This window comes from Bidens hawaiensis, unplaced genomic scaffold, assembly GCF_021521415.1.
Source record: "Bidens hawaiensis isolate Kalapana, Puna unplaced genomic scaffold, B.hawaiensis_p1.1 tig00003488_1, whole genome shotgun sequence".
In the NCBI taxonomy this organism is placed as follows: Eukaryota; Viridiplantae; Streptophyta; class Magnoliopsida; order Asterales; family Asteraceae; genus Bidens; species Bidens hawaiensis.
In genome coordinates this window covers 13,398-29,079 of record NW_027491195.1, presented here as the reverse complement: position 1 = coordinate 29,079, position 15,682 = coordinate 13,398, and the positions used below count along the sequence as shown (strand labels likewise).

General features: G+C 34.9%; 1 pseudogene across 1 annotated transcript; it reads left to right on the top strand.

Annotated features, from left to right (window-relative positions):
• Positions 1-11,005: 11,005 nt before the first annotated feature.
• LOC143623535 (cysteine-rich receptor-like protein kinase 42) lies at positions 11,006-15,303 on the top strand (annotated as a pseudogene). Its single transcript, XR_013151911.1, has 6 exons — positions 11,006-11,759; positions 13,005-13,118; positions 13,187-13,533; positions 13,964-14,198; positions 14,637-14,781; positions 14,865-15,303. The product of XR_013151911.1 is annotated as a cysteine-rich receptor-like protein kinase 42 (transcript).
• Positions 15,304-15,682: the final 379 nt, after the last annotated feature.

Below are 15,682 nucleotides of genomic sequence, written 5' to 3'. Positions count from 1 at the left end.
AGCAGCCTCTGCGCCACGCGCATGAGCTACTCCATTCCACCATGTAAGCGCTCTGGATTCCAGGACACTGGAAGCATATAGGGTTCGTCTTTCTGAGGGGCATTGGGTATGGAGGAAAGTGTTTTCAATCTTCTCAAGCCATTGGAGCATCACGGTGGCTCCTTCAAGACCTGTGAACTTCGGAGGGTTACCCGCATTAAAGGACTTAATGTTATAACTCGAGGTGTTGGTATTGTTTTGGCTCAAAGCTTGGGCTATCGCGGCGGCCATTTCCTGGGAACGTTGCTGTCTACGCATGCGCGAGGCTTCTCTTCTCTGAAATCGGCGAGATAGCGGAGGCATTCTATAAAAGTTTTAATTTTAGTTAATATCTTGGTTTTATCGCAAAGTATAACTTTATAAAGCTTGGTTTCGCAGAGTTAGATACTATCAAAAGTTAAAGTAGATTAAATGACCCTAAATGCAGACTTAATAAAGGTAACAATTTCGAATCAAGAATCGACAATTCATGTATCACCATGACTTTCCGAATTCCCAATTTAAAATATACGAGCAAACGAGTATTGGAGATTGACGATTCATGTATCACCATGACTTTTCAATCCTCAATATAAAACATACAAGAAAATGAGTATTGGAGGTTGACAATTCATGTATCACCATGACTTTTCAAGTCTCCAACCTCAGAACATAATCGTAAATGGAAATTGAAAATCAACTATTCATGTATCACCATGACTTTTCGGATTTTCAATCCCAACAAACGAATATGTAAGTAAAATCAATAAAAATCGAAATTCACAAAAATCGAAATATCGCGGAATAAAACATAAAATCATATACTGCGCAAGTGCGAGCATATTCATAAATAACGAGTAATTAACAATAAGCGCGCAAACATGAGATTTCTCTCATGCGCGAGAAGGGACTCTTAGGTATTCTAGGCCGTTACGTCTAACCACCTATCCTAAAGTCAACGAGCTCTGATACCAATCTGTAACACCCCGACCAAAGGCGGATTATACATCGGGGCGCCACATATTGCTTCATTACTCGCGACACTATTGGTGTCAATATTTATTAATACACATTTTATCGCGCACGCGCAGCGGGGAAAATAAAGAACATAAATCAAACATAAGTCAATATATTATAAATTATAACATTCAAACAACATTAACTTGTCTTGATACATTTTAATTCTAGGTCCAAAAGTAAAAACGTCCTACGTGTCCACAAGCTCCAAAACAGCTACTGCAAACCTGAACATGTGTTAAAATAAACGTCAAACACTTGCGTGTTGGTGAGAAATCAAGTTTAATACAATACATAGATAACAATAAATCTGCGCGCAACATGTGTATGTCTGGTTTTCAACAAGGGTGTAATCTGATCGGGACCAACTCTAAGAGACAAGACTGCCAGTGCTCACAATTGAGCTCACAAACAAGACTAACTGTGCAAGTGTATACAAAAGAGAAAATCATAAACGATAGTTCTCCCGTGTTCATCTAATGGTACCATGAAAACTGCGGAATAGACCGTCCATACGGTTAATGATCCACACATACAAATAAACAGCCAAGTCTACGTCCTCAACACATGGGATACTGCGCGACTAAAGTTCATAAACAGTTTAAGACTCAAGTTTTGTATGAACACATGAACATCCCAAAGCATTTAAAATAAAAAAGGATTAGATACGAGATAACTCACTTGATAAACGATGCGGTGAAAGATATGCAAGAATCAACTCTTAAACAAGCAAAGTTAACCTATAATTAAGATTATTGTTTTAATGATCTGTTTTAAGTCTTGATTATAAGTTAGCATAATTAATAAGTAAATTATTATATAATATATATATATTACCGGAAAAGCAGGGCAGAACAGGGAGGAAGACGGAGGCAGAGAGGAAGACGGCAGAGAGAGCAAGGAGCAAGAGAACAGGAGAGATTAAGTGTTTGTGTGTGATGTGTTATGAAAATATTATTATTATTTATAGGAAAACCCTAGGAGACACAAACCCTAGAAAAAGGGGAAAAGATTTCAAAAAGTAAAAGATTCCAAAAGCAAAAGATATCAAAAGATATGGCAGCTGCAGGGGGGCAAGATAAAGCTGGCAGGGAACAGTAAAAAGCATGGGCGGATCAGATAAAGGTACTGGTCAAGCATGGCAAAAGCAGATCTCAAAAGATTATGTCAGTCACTTTCTGTCAACCAATGGGGTTGGTACGCATGCTGCGCCGAAAGTAACTATTCAGACATTTAGATAGGTTAGGTCAACAGCTCAGAAGAAAAGGCAACACAAAAGCATACAGGCTGGATAAAACAGAAGTATCAAGGGTTAAGCGCGGGAAGGCTGAGTGCGCGAGCGCGAAGGCTGGCACAACAATCCTTAGCGCACTGCGGGAAGAATCACATCCTTAGCGTGCTGCGTGAACTAGAATTCTAAGCGCATCGCGGGAAGAACATGCATTCTTAGCGCGCTGCGAGAAGAGTTCTCTTCACGCATCGCAGGAACAAGATGTCTTCACGCAGGCTTCCATGTAAGGAGTCTGGCGCGTGGAGCTGCAGACATCCTTAGGCGGGAAGAACCAAAGGACAAGCAAAGAGTTGAGGGAAACAAGGCTTAAGGGCGGGACGGCGACAAGAGGGAAAAGAAGGCGGAATGAGAGAAGGAAGAGGGAGGGGACGGCGGAAAGAAAGAGAGAGAAAGAGGCGGGAAGGAAATTTATATTATTATTATTAAAAGTAAAATATAAGTATAAATAAATATTAAATCATAAAAGAGAGAGATCGGGTCAGAGAAACGGGTACCTGGGTCGGGTCGGATCGGGGCAGATGTCACATTAGACTGCCTTTGATTTCTGCGCTGTAAGGTAGGATTTCGTATAAAGGAACTAGTTTGTAATCAATTAGGTGACCGTAAGGAAACTTGATTTTTAATGCTGGTGTGCGTTAAAACTTATTAGAAATCCATAGGTGTCTCTTGAGAAGGGTCAAAGGTCCTGTTCGGGTTTTCTCTTAAACGTCTATTTTACGATCCCAGTTCCATAACTAAGTATTATCCCGGGTTAATTGATAACTGAAATTTAGGGGATTCTAGCCTAGGTAGTTATCTTGTCATCATTTGAATTAAGTCCAGGGTTAAGTCGTTTTTAAGTCTTTAGTTTTATTAATTAGTTTAATTTTAGTTTTTAAGTAAAACCCCCTAATAATAATAGATAAATAGTCGTGTCTTTAGTTAAGTCTAAATTTAGCTAGTTAACGTAATTTAAAGAGTCCTGTGGATTCGATATCCGGACTTACTTAGCTATACTAGAGTCGATCGGTTCACTTGCCGGTTAGTAGTTTAGTTAAGTTTAAGAGTCTAGAATTTATTACTTAGTGTCTAGATTAGCGTGTTTTTATATAACTACTTTTAACACATCACGTACATTGTAAAACCGTGACTCTCGCATTAGTATTAAAGTTGTAATATTAAATCCCGTCAAAATCATTAAAACTAATTTATGTTTCTGTTGCTTTAATAATTTTATAATCCGTTACATCGTTAAAATAAGTTAATTCCGATACTTTACATTAACTCACTTAGATTCAATCTGTTAGCGTATAATTCATAAGCTTAAACAGTTAACTTATAATTCGTAAACATTAACTCGTTAACTTTAAATTCGTTAACTATAATTCGTTAGCTTTACTCCAATAATAGTTATTCGAGATAAAAATCCCCATTTAATACCGTACCTCGAAATTATCGTAACTTTCATATGAATGTTAATATTATAATATTAAAATAATATAAACCACTAAAATCCTGTTAAGCTTAAAAATAATATTAAATTAATTCATGCCTTAAACTAATAATTATTCCCAATAAAATTAGACATAATAATCCCGTTAGATTGGTCGTTAAATTTCGTGTTTATTTGTATTTATTTTATTTATAGTTCGAGAAGTTCAATCGTTTCAGATTCTTTAACGTACTTCCGGACGCGCTTTCGCTTTTATTACAAGTTTATCTTCGCATTCGAGGTGAGTTTCTCACAACCCCTTTTTAACATTTTCATATTTTGGGGTAGCATATGTATCCTATTACAAATTCAAAGTATTACGATTTCGCTTACAAACTACAATTCACTATATGGGCTTGTGTGTTACTTGATTAGTTGCACGTGGTAGCCTCAATAAGTATGATCATACGCCCTCCTTTGCACTCAGGTCCATTTGTATCGAGTGGAAAAGGGCCTCATTATCCGAGTACGTTGGTTGTTACATGCTGGAAAGGACCTTACTTGCGCGATTACCCGAGTACGTTGGTTGATACCAACTGGAAAGGACTTTACTTGCTCGTTTATCACTTGTCCATGAATTGTATGATTTTTACGTATTATATCAAACTGTGGAAATCTCACCAGCTATGTTCATAGCTGACTTTATTTGATACATATGTTATAGGTGTAAAGATACGAGGATGAAATTTAGAAGACACATAGCATGCCTATAGGATATTCAAAGAACAACTTATCATTTGTTTATTTATTGTTGTATTATTTGAAAACTTGTGTTACATGAAGTTTTAAATGAAATAATGTTATTATAGTCACCTAATAGTGTCACGTGTGTTTGAGCAATCTGTACTTCACACTCAGGCGTTTCCGTTTTAGCCGGGGTGTCACAAACAAGCAATTGAGCAATACACGTAAACGCATATATTAGAATTGTAATTGAGGTTGTGAAATAATAACTTTGAGGTTTATAATATACATGCTGTCCCCAAAACATTTAAAACTAAAAAGAGTACATAATTTACTCACTTTAAGAGTTGGCGAGTGAAAGAAGATAATTAAATAGAAGAAAACCGACTTAAGCAACCTGACTAAACCGAACAGGATGCCCTAAAATTTAAATAAGTATTAAAAAGTTAAAATCAAACTAAAACAAACAAGAATTAATAACAAAATCTGAGTTTAAACATAAAAATATAGAAAACGAAACTTAAGCGAGTGTTCGGTTCGTAGTCTGTCCGAATGTCGTTATGAAATCGAATTCGGGTCCAACATGTCCAAAACGTAATTACAAACATAAAATATTAAAAAGTCATAAGCTAATTCGGGTCAATTCATGGTGTAATTGAAAAGCCTCAATTTAGTTCTTAACATAAACCCTAACCTAAATTTGATTCAACTGAACATGAAAACCCCCAAATCCATTGAAATTGGATGAGGGCTTTCGTTCAAAGGTTGATGACTAATAATAAAAACCAAAACTTACCCGAAAATTGTATGAGGAACTAGTTGGTTGATGCTTGAAAGACCCGTTTGACTTTTGAAAGTCAAACCTTAAAGAACACTTAAGTTGAAACTTGAATTCGGGAATGAGAGAGTGAATTATGAGTTTAGTAGCAAAGAATGAACAATGACATACCCTTGTTTATATAGGAAACGGATTAAGGCTTAGTGTTTATCAGCAAATCACTAAACGGGTTTAAAACTTAAAATTGAAGTAAGATAAACACCAAATCTGATCCTTAACTTGAATTAGATGATAATATTCGTAGGATTATGATAGAATATGCTTAGGAATGTTCTGGAACCTCTAAGTTATTACAACGAGATTAGGATGAAGATTGACAGATTTAGCCCCTATGGTTTAGGAATTAGATTTCCCCTACGCGCCACGCGAGGGGGTGATGTTCCTGACTTTCATGATTTGGCAGATTTAGCCCCTATGGTTTTAAGAACTGCGTTTTTAGGCAAAAAATAAGTGTTTTTAAGGATGTTTTAGCATAATTTACTAATAAACACTCGCTTTAATTAATAATAAGAATCCGAATACAAGCTCGGGTTAGGTAAACAAATACAAATACATAAACCAAAAATGACGGATGTCACATCGTAGTACCTTATAATGTCCACATCATGAATGCTCGTAGCGAGCTTGAGGTGCTTACGAGGCTATCCATATTGAAGATTAGGTTAAATAAAGATGTTATTATGTAAAATTTTTAATTTCCGCTGTAATAAACTGAGTTCATGTGTAAATACATAAACCAAAAATGATGGATGTCACATCGTAGTACCTTATAATGTCCACATCATGAATGCTTGTAGCGAGCTTGAGGTGCCTACGAGGCTATCCATATTGAAGATTAGGTTAAATAAAGATGTTATTATGTAAAAATTTTAATTTCCGCTGTAATAAACTGAGTTCATGTGTGAATACATAAACCAAAAATGACAGATGTCACATCGTAGTACCTTATAATGTCCACATCATGAATGCTCGTAGCGAGCTTGAGGTGCCTACGAGACTATCCATATTGAAGATTAGGTTAAATAAAGATGTTATTATGTAAAATTTTTAGTTTCCGCTGAACTAAACTGAGTTCATGTGTAAATACATAAACCAAAAATGACGGATGTCACATTGTAGTACCTTATAATGTCCATATCATGAATGCTCGTAGCGAGCTTGAGGTGCCTACGAGGCTGTCCATATTGAAGATTATGTTAAATAAAGATGTTATTATATAAAATTTTTAGTTTCCGCTGTAATAAACTAAGTTCATGTGTAAATCTAATGTTAAGTAAGGTGCCCGGATCCGGGGCCTTACAAGTATAAATTAAAAGATATATAAACAAAAAAACTATATTTTCTATAAAATACAGTATTTTGAAAAGGTGATAAAGTGATGTAAAAACTAGATAAAGATACAAACAAACGTATCTAGTGACATCACCCTTATAAATTAGAGTTTATGAAGAGAGAGAGAGAGAGAGATACAAATCTTAGCTTCCAAACGAAGTCTAAGAAATCAAACAAACTTGTATAAGAGCATTCTCATCCGGTTCTCCATCCTCATCTTTATCATTACAGTTTCTCTCTTCTTTACTTACAACTAATTTCAACAAATATTAAAAAATAAATAGAGACAATCTCAAAATTCACATAAAATCACTGTCACACCCCAAACTAAGGCGAAAATGCCGGGGCGTGAACCGATTGCTCACAGCTCGAAGATACTATCATACATCAAAGGTAACAATATCTAATTAATTATTTTATGACAAGATTACACACAATATTCAAATATAACAAAACAATTTAAATACATGAATGAAAACTCAAATAATGATTGTCTTTTTATATCCTAAGGTCTTGTCTAAGTTTCCAACTTCAATCTTCAATAACAAGCAACCTACATATGCGTAGAAAATGGAGTTTGTCAACAACACATGTTGAGTGAGATGATCACCAATTTTGACACAACAAATAGTTATATAATAAATAAATAACAAACGATAAGTGTTAAATGCGCAAACCAATCTATGTGATAATAATCAATCAAACCTTAACAAACCAAAAACAAGTTGTACTAGTGTGCCATGAATCGTTGCCAAGCGAATCGGGCATTGATTACAATGACTAAAATTGTCGGCTTACCTTCGCCAAGCGAATCGGGCTCCGGTTACTAAGACGGTCGTATGATCATACTAATGAGAACCCTATACAAGGGGATATGTTGGACCTCTCCGAATGTTGTCAAGTAAACAATTAAACATGTACCAATTAGCAAATAGCATTCAACTGATATTCACACAATGATTATGTTTGCGAGTTTCTGTATATATATAGGATAGAAAAAAATGAGTAAGTACGCATATGTCCCCAAAATATTTTAAAATAGTGTATAAAAATGGGAATGATCAAACTCACCTTAGATCAATGATAAGTGATTAGTAAACGCGATTAAACGAGCTATGGAATAAGCGAGTCGTCCACTACAGGTCAAATGTTATAAATAATTAGAATATGAATCTGTGAGATATGATAATAATTAAAAACAAACTCGTGGCCACTGGAATCAATCCAAACGGACGTTTAAAACTCAAGTTATGTTATATTTAAGATTTAAGCGAGCTGGTACTGACCAGAATCCGAACAGCGAGTCGGAAGTCGGGTTTTGGTCAGTAGCCTTAAAATTTCGTTACGAGAATAAAAGTCTTCTGGACAGAAGTATGAGAAAACATTAAGTCAAACTTGTTGACTATTTTGCCCTTTATCGAGTTTTAAAGCGATTGACCAGTCAACACCCTTCAATCTCATAAATTGATTGAAGGTTATTGACTAGGGAATATGTATGAACAATTTCTTAGTTTACAACTTACCCGGAAAGTGAAAGGATCAACCAAGAAGATGAGTCAAAGGTCGATGTATAAGCAAAGTCAACCGATAAAGCTTGTTTCTTCAAGAACAATGGCCAAACCGAAGAAGTTTATGAGGATTAAAGATAGGTTAAGGCTGAGAATGATTAGTCAGGGTTTAGAGAAGTTTGTGGCATGTACAATATGCCTTGTTTATATAGGAACCACAAAAACGAACTAAATATAGCTAGTTTACTCGTTTAGGAAACCGAATCAAGTTTAATGACCAAATCAATATAAAATACAGCCATAAATCAATTTTGAGGAAGGGTAATGTATGTGGACAAGTATTTAATGTATATTAGTTTTCTTGGGGCTTAAATCACTTGATATAGTCCAAAAATAAACGATTTGGATGCTAAAAACAAATTATAAAACAAAATAAGCTATTTAATGAGAGAATCTAGTACAATAACTAACAAAATTTGGCTTTGACACCAAGAAAACGAAATTGGGATCTGTAATATCATTTTTTGGAGTTTAAGTTTTATTAATTTAATCGAAAATAGGAAATAATTGGCAAAATTAGTCCATGTAGCTCCTGAAAATGAGATTTTTAGCCGTTTTAAGCGATTTTAAAGGTTTCTAAGGGCTATTTGGCGTAATTGAAAGTTATGAAATTATAAAATAAGTTAAACCAAGTTAAATACCAATAAATACAAGTTTTTTAAATAGTTCGAAAGATCCGAATTACATTCCCGAATCGGTTTAAACTTAAACGAATACAAATACGAAAAATCTGAGATGTTACAATCACTAACTTTTCCCTCTGCTTTATTTACAATCACTCTCAACTCTATCCTATAATTTATAAAAATCTCACAAAATTTAGAAGATGAATCGGGTATGCTCTAAGTTTATACTAAATGTCTCAAAATGAAGGTAAGGTTAACTTATTTTAAATAAAATTTGCAAAAGGAAAAAAGTGAATAAATCTTATATTGCAATACTAATAAAAGAAAATGTTGAATCTTAGGTGTTAAGCCTACAATCCTCATAATTCCTAATATCTGAATGAATCATGGGTGGGTTAAGTGTGGATTTTTTATTATTGAGTTAAATGCCATTTTCATACCTGATGTTTAACCAACTATACAACTTTAGTACCTTAGTTTATAAGTATTTTAAGAATCACAGTTAAAATAACAGACCTTATTGTTATCATTTGACCAATATTGTGTAATAAATAAATAAAGGGAAAATTCCCAAAATAGCCCCTTTTAGTGAGAGAAGTCCTAAAATAGCCCATTTTTCCTCAAAATCTTTTATAATTTGGACTGTCAAGACGCATTGAGAAAAGATAAAAATAAATACGAGATTTCGAAAGAAAGTTAGGTAAAAGACGAGATTTGGGAAAATAATGTCGGTAAAGTCCAAATTATTTGTAATCTTGGAGGAAAAGTTCAAAATTTTCAAAAAAAATTTTACTCAAAAAAACCTTTTTAAGAGACCGTTTTTTTATGTTTCCTACCTTTCCCGTCCAAATTTTCAAATTCTTGGAAAATTATATTTTTTACAATTATACCTCTCAACCACCATCACCAACTTGAACCACCACCTTGAACCACCACCATCACCAACGCCGTCGGCCCCACCCCATCACCACCACCGTCACTACCACCATAGCCGCCTCCACCACCGCTGCACCATAGCCGCTGCACCAAAACCGAATGACGTCACTGCACCCAAACTCACCGGAACTCCTAATAGATTTTTCCGGCCACGAATTCTGTTGAAACTGCTTAGGGATAGCAACTCATAATTCACAAAGAAAAGAGGAAAAAATATGATAATAATAATAATAATAATAATAGGTGCAAAGCTTGGTGGTGTCGGCGGCATGATCGGAAGCTGCGGCCATCAAGCAAATAAATAGTCTGCAAATTCCAAATCACGAAGAATCGATTGATTGGCAAAATTAATAACAATAATAATAATAATAATATTTAATGGTTCCTAACAAATACTGTTGAAACTGCTTAGGGATTCGTGGCCGGAAAAATCTGTTAGGAGTTTCGGTGAGTTTGGGTGCAGTGACGTCATTCGGTTTTGGTGCAGCGGCTATGGTGCAGCGGTGGTGGAGGCGGTTATGGTGGTAGTGACGGTGGTGGTGATGGGGTGGGGCCGACGGCGTCGGTGATGGTGGTGGTGGTTCAAGGTGGTGATGGTGGTTGAGGGGTATAATTGTAAAAAATACAATTTTCCAAGAATTTGAAAAATTGGACGGGAAAGGTAGAAAATATAAAAAAACAATCTCTTAAGACGGTTTTTTTAAGTAAAAAAGTTTTTGAAAAATTTGAACTTTTCCTTCAAGATTACAAATAATTTGGACTTTACCGACGTTATTTCCCCTAATCTCGTCTTGTACCTGACTTTCTTTCGAAATCTCGTCTTTTTTTTATCTTTTCCCAATACGTCTTGACAGTCTAAATTATAAAAAAATTTTGAGTAAAGAAATGCTATTTTGGTACCTCTCTCACTAAATGGGCTATTTTGGGAATTTTCCCATAAATAAAGCTTTGAAAACGCACAAATCAGCCAAAACAGTAAACAAATGATCCTTGGTTTGAATACTATGAAGAAAAGATACAGAAGCAGAAAAAGCGTGTGAAACCTTTTGACTCCCCAAATCATTTCTCACCAGCTTTCTTCTTCTTCTTCTTCATCATCATCATCATCATCACTCCATATATACAAATACAATACACCCACATAAACTCATACATAAATTGATGATCAACAACATCGTCAATCCATACCCACAAAAGAAGGAACATCCAACCTCAACGAAACACATGTATTATTCCACTAATTCCAATATCCTGACATGGATGCTTCTCTCTCTTTCCATCCACTCCGACCCACGCGTCACTCCCGCCGGAAACCTCACGTGCGGCACCACACGTGCCACAACCCAAACCTTCATCCCCACATTCGTACGAGCAATGGAAAACTCCCAAACCAACTTCGCTGTCGCCAACATAACCACCAACAACTCAAACCCCTTTTACGCTTTAATCCAGTGCCACCGTGACCTCCCTCACACCGACTGCCTCGTCTGCTACGCCGTCAGCCGTACCGCCGTCCCCGCATGCCTTCCCGCCACCTCCGGCAGAATATTCCTCGACGGGTGTTTCGTCCGCTACGATAATTATAGCTTCTTTCGAGAAGCCGTTGACCCGGAAACAGATACTCGAAACTGTAATTCGAGTTTACCGAATAATAATAATAATTATGATGATTTTGAAGGTGGGTTTTTGGGGTTTAATAAGAGTGTTGTGGAATTGGTGGAGAATGTTACTTTAATGGCGGTTAATAATAATAACAGTGGGTTTGGGGTTATGGGGTTGAATGGGGTTTATGGGTTGGCTCAGTGCTGGGAGAGTTTGAGTAACGAAGAATGCAGGGTGTGTTTGGATAAAGCGAGAAGCGAAATAGTAAGGTGTTTGCCGAGTAGAGAAGGGAGGAGTCTGAATGCAGGCTGTTTTTTGAGGTATTCTACTCAGAGGTTTTACAATAATGATGCACAAGGAGATGGGGGTAGTTCTGGTACTTCACTTGTTCCTTTTGTTGTTTTAAGTGTTTTGGTTCTTGGATCATGATCATAGGGTTTTTGCAAAAAAAAAAAAATTATTTGATTTGATCAAGGTTGACTTTTTAGAATCAATTTTGTGGTTCTTGATTTGATTGGATTGATTTTGTGTTGTTTTTTTTTCCTAATGATTATGTTTTTGGATCAATGTGAAGTGTTCTGTAATTTTATGCTTGTTTGAGTCAGTATGGGTCGAAATGGGTTGGGTCGACAAGGGGTCAAAATGAATGAGTCAAAACAGGTCGTTTTTAGAAGGGGTCAATTTGGTTTGGGTTAAAACGAGTTGTTTTTAAAAGGGGTTGCTTTGGTTTGGGTTAAAACTGGTTGGATGCTAAATTGTTATATGTTTTTTGATAGATTTTGTTTTAATATTTTTTTTTACATTATCTGTTTTAAGTGTTTAATTACTTTTTTTTCTCCTTTTGTGATTGCCATTTGTCAAAATTGGCCAGTTTGCAATTATAATGGCTTCACTAGTATTTTTGACTTTTTAAGTCTGTCTTACTACATCCAAATTGAAATTTCAAACATATTAGTTTTCAAATCCAAATCTATTTAGGCATCTTCAATTTTCAGTTGCAAAGCATATTATTTTCATAATATGTTGTCTAAACCATAACAATTTTTTTTTTAAAATTCCAACTTTTATAGATAATCTTTTTGACCTGCGAAGTCAAACTTCTTTGGGTCTAATATGGCGTTAGTTGGGAAATGTACAGGATGTCACTCTGTTTTAATTTTTATACTCAAATCCAGTTGAAATTTGGGTGTTTGTTTAGGTTAACCTACCTTGAAGAAATTTCCAAAGTTATTTTGTTGACTTTTTTGTCTTGATCAATTTCTTTATTTTTCTTTTTTGTTTTATGCTTAAAATTCAATTTTGGCTCAGAGAAATTTAAATAAAGGATTTATTGTCAATCTATCATTTTACTTGTTTTTTTTAACTTAGAAGTTATCATCATTGTTTACCTTGAAAATGATTCAATATCATGTGCGTTTGACCATAACACTTTGGACGTATTTTCGTTTAATTTTTTTAAAGTACAATTTTTGTGACCGACAAAACGTGACTTTTTAAGGTTCCTTCAAATTTTATCCGGTTTAAAGTTGTTCTTGTCCCTATTTTTGCTATAATTTAACTTTTTGATGATTTCAAACTCATGTGACAAATGGATTATAATATTTTTATTTATTAATTTCAGGACTTTCTAGTCCGGGAGCCAAAGTAGCAGTTGTTCTGGCTGCAGTTGCTTTCCTCATGATATCATCCTTTGCTGGTTATGCAGCACATATAAGAATATCAAAGCAAAAGGAAGGTAAATTTAAATATAAAGTCAAACAATTTGTTGACCTGAATGACTAAAATGTTGACTTATAATAACAGAGCAGAAAATTATGGGATTAATACCAAGTTCATATAACAAGTCGGGATTGATGTACAAATATGAAACGCTTGAGAAAGCAACAAACTACTTTGACAGTTCAAATAGTTAGGTCAAGGAGGAGCAGGCTCGGTCTACAAAGGAACGCTTCCTAATGGAGATGTTGCTGTGAAACGATTATTTTTCACTACGCAACAATGGGTTGATCAGTTTTTTAATGAAGTTAATTTGGTTAGTGCAATTCAACACAAGAATCTTGTTAAGCTTTTGGCTTGTAGTATCGAAGGACCCGAGAGTCTTTTGGTTTATGAGTTTCTTCCAAATAAGAGCCTTGATCATTTCCTTTTCGGTAAGTTCCTCGTTTTATTTAGCTGCGTTTTAATAGTTTTTAGGGTTAATACTTGATATCATAATTAATCAAATATAATTTCTTATTTTTCATGAAAAAGTTCATCAACCTAATCTTGGTATATTAAAGTCCATCGACTTGTAATAGGTACACACAAAAAATCACTAAACTAGTTTTTGTATATTAAAGTTTGTACGCTTGTCTAAATTGCACGTCCATTTGAAATTTTATTTTAAAGTCATAAGTTGATAACTTACTTGTTAACTCAGAAATTGGTCAAAATAAGAAAACAAGATGGTGCTATTTTATTTTGTGACGGTATTTTCCTAGTTGTTATTTGATTATAATTCTTTAAATTACGATAATCACTTTGAAACTGAGTAAATGTAGGAATGTTTCAATATGACCGAGTTTGGTTTTTTGTTTGCAGACAAGGATCATGTACATATTCTTAGCTGGAGTCAGCGGGTTGGGGTGATTCTAGGAACAGCAGAAGGTCTGGCATATCTTCATGGCGGGTGTCATGTGAAAATCATCCACCGAGACATTAAGAGCAGCAACATTCTTCTCGACAAAGATTTTTCTCCCAAAATCTCGGATTTTGGTCTCGTGAGGACTTTTACAACCGATCGAAGTCATCTTACCACCGGCATTGCTGGAACTTTGTAAGATCCGAGTCATCTTCGTATGCCTTTTCTTGCATATAAGTGATATATATGTATATTACCAAAAAGAGCAAAATTACCACGTTGAAGACAATTTTTTTGTGAGAACAAAAATATGAAACGTGTCATTTATTTTTCAGCTTTAAAAGTTTATTAAATACAAGAAAATGGTTGAAATACAGTGTTGATTTATCTAATCTGACACGTAACCTACACATGTGTAGGTAAACATTTAAAAATGAAAAAAAAAGGTGTATAACAAAAATTAGTTTAATGGTTTTCTTATGCATATAACATAGACATTTCTATGTAGGAAGTAAAAGTTAATGAAAATATGAACTGTTTGTTTCTTTTGTTCTTGCAATAACTTAGTATTTTGCAATGTACTTCTAAATATAGTTCAGAAAGTAATAAATCATTGTTTTGTGTTATTTTCAGAGGATATATGGCACCCGAATACATAGTCAGAGGTCAACTGACCGAAAAGGCCGATGTTTTTAGTTTTGGAGTCGTGATTCTCGAAATCGCTTGTGGCAAACGAAACAACGCCTTTGTTGAAGACACAGGCTCACTATTGCAAACTGTATGGCCTAAAAACCGTACACTTTCTCAAACATTTTAACTTATTTCGTTGATTTAATTTTTAATCGTGTGTTGACCGAACAGGTTTGGAGGCTATACAAAGAAGGTGCTGTCTCAGATGCTATTGACCCGTTACTAAAAGGTGAGTTTCCGGAACAAGAAGCGTTAGAAGTGGTGCAAATCGGGCTTTTGTGCACGCAAGCTTCTGCAGCTTTAAGGCCATCGATGGCGGAAGTGGTTGACTTTTTGACCAAAAGGGATGGAGATCAGCAAATCCCAGTCCCTAGTCAACCACCTTTTTTAAATACTCGGGCCCTCATGTCTCAACAGTTAAGCGGCTCGACATTTAGCCCGTTGACCAAGGTGGGGATGTCGTTGACCGCCACATCACAGTCGTCCACGAACCTGAGTTCAGAATGGCCCTTGAGAATTGATGAAGCGAGCTCGAGTTAAGCTTATTTTGTTGCCATATATGGTTTGAGTTTATAAAAGAAAAAATAAGAGATTTTTTTGGGAGGAGAATGTGCATAATTTTCGACAGAGTCTAGGGTCACATTTTCTTTATTATTTTTTTTCTAATTATTTTTGAAAATATTGCATTGTAAATTTTTATACTGTATACAAAGTATATTGTATAATTAGTGAGTTAAACTAATAAAAAGTTGCTATGGTATTTTTGTACTTTTTATAAATTATTGAAGTTTATTCATATGCTGCTTCTGATATTTTAATTGGTTTGCACTTTGCCAGGACAAATGATTTAAATAATAGCGTATAACCAGCAAAATAAACATTAGTAATTTTTTACACTTTTAGCCATTTAAAACCTTTTTTTTATTTACAGTTTTATTTCACCACCCCATTCTTAATTACAAATTTTGTTCTTTTAAATTAGCTAAATT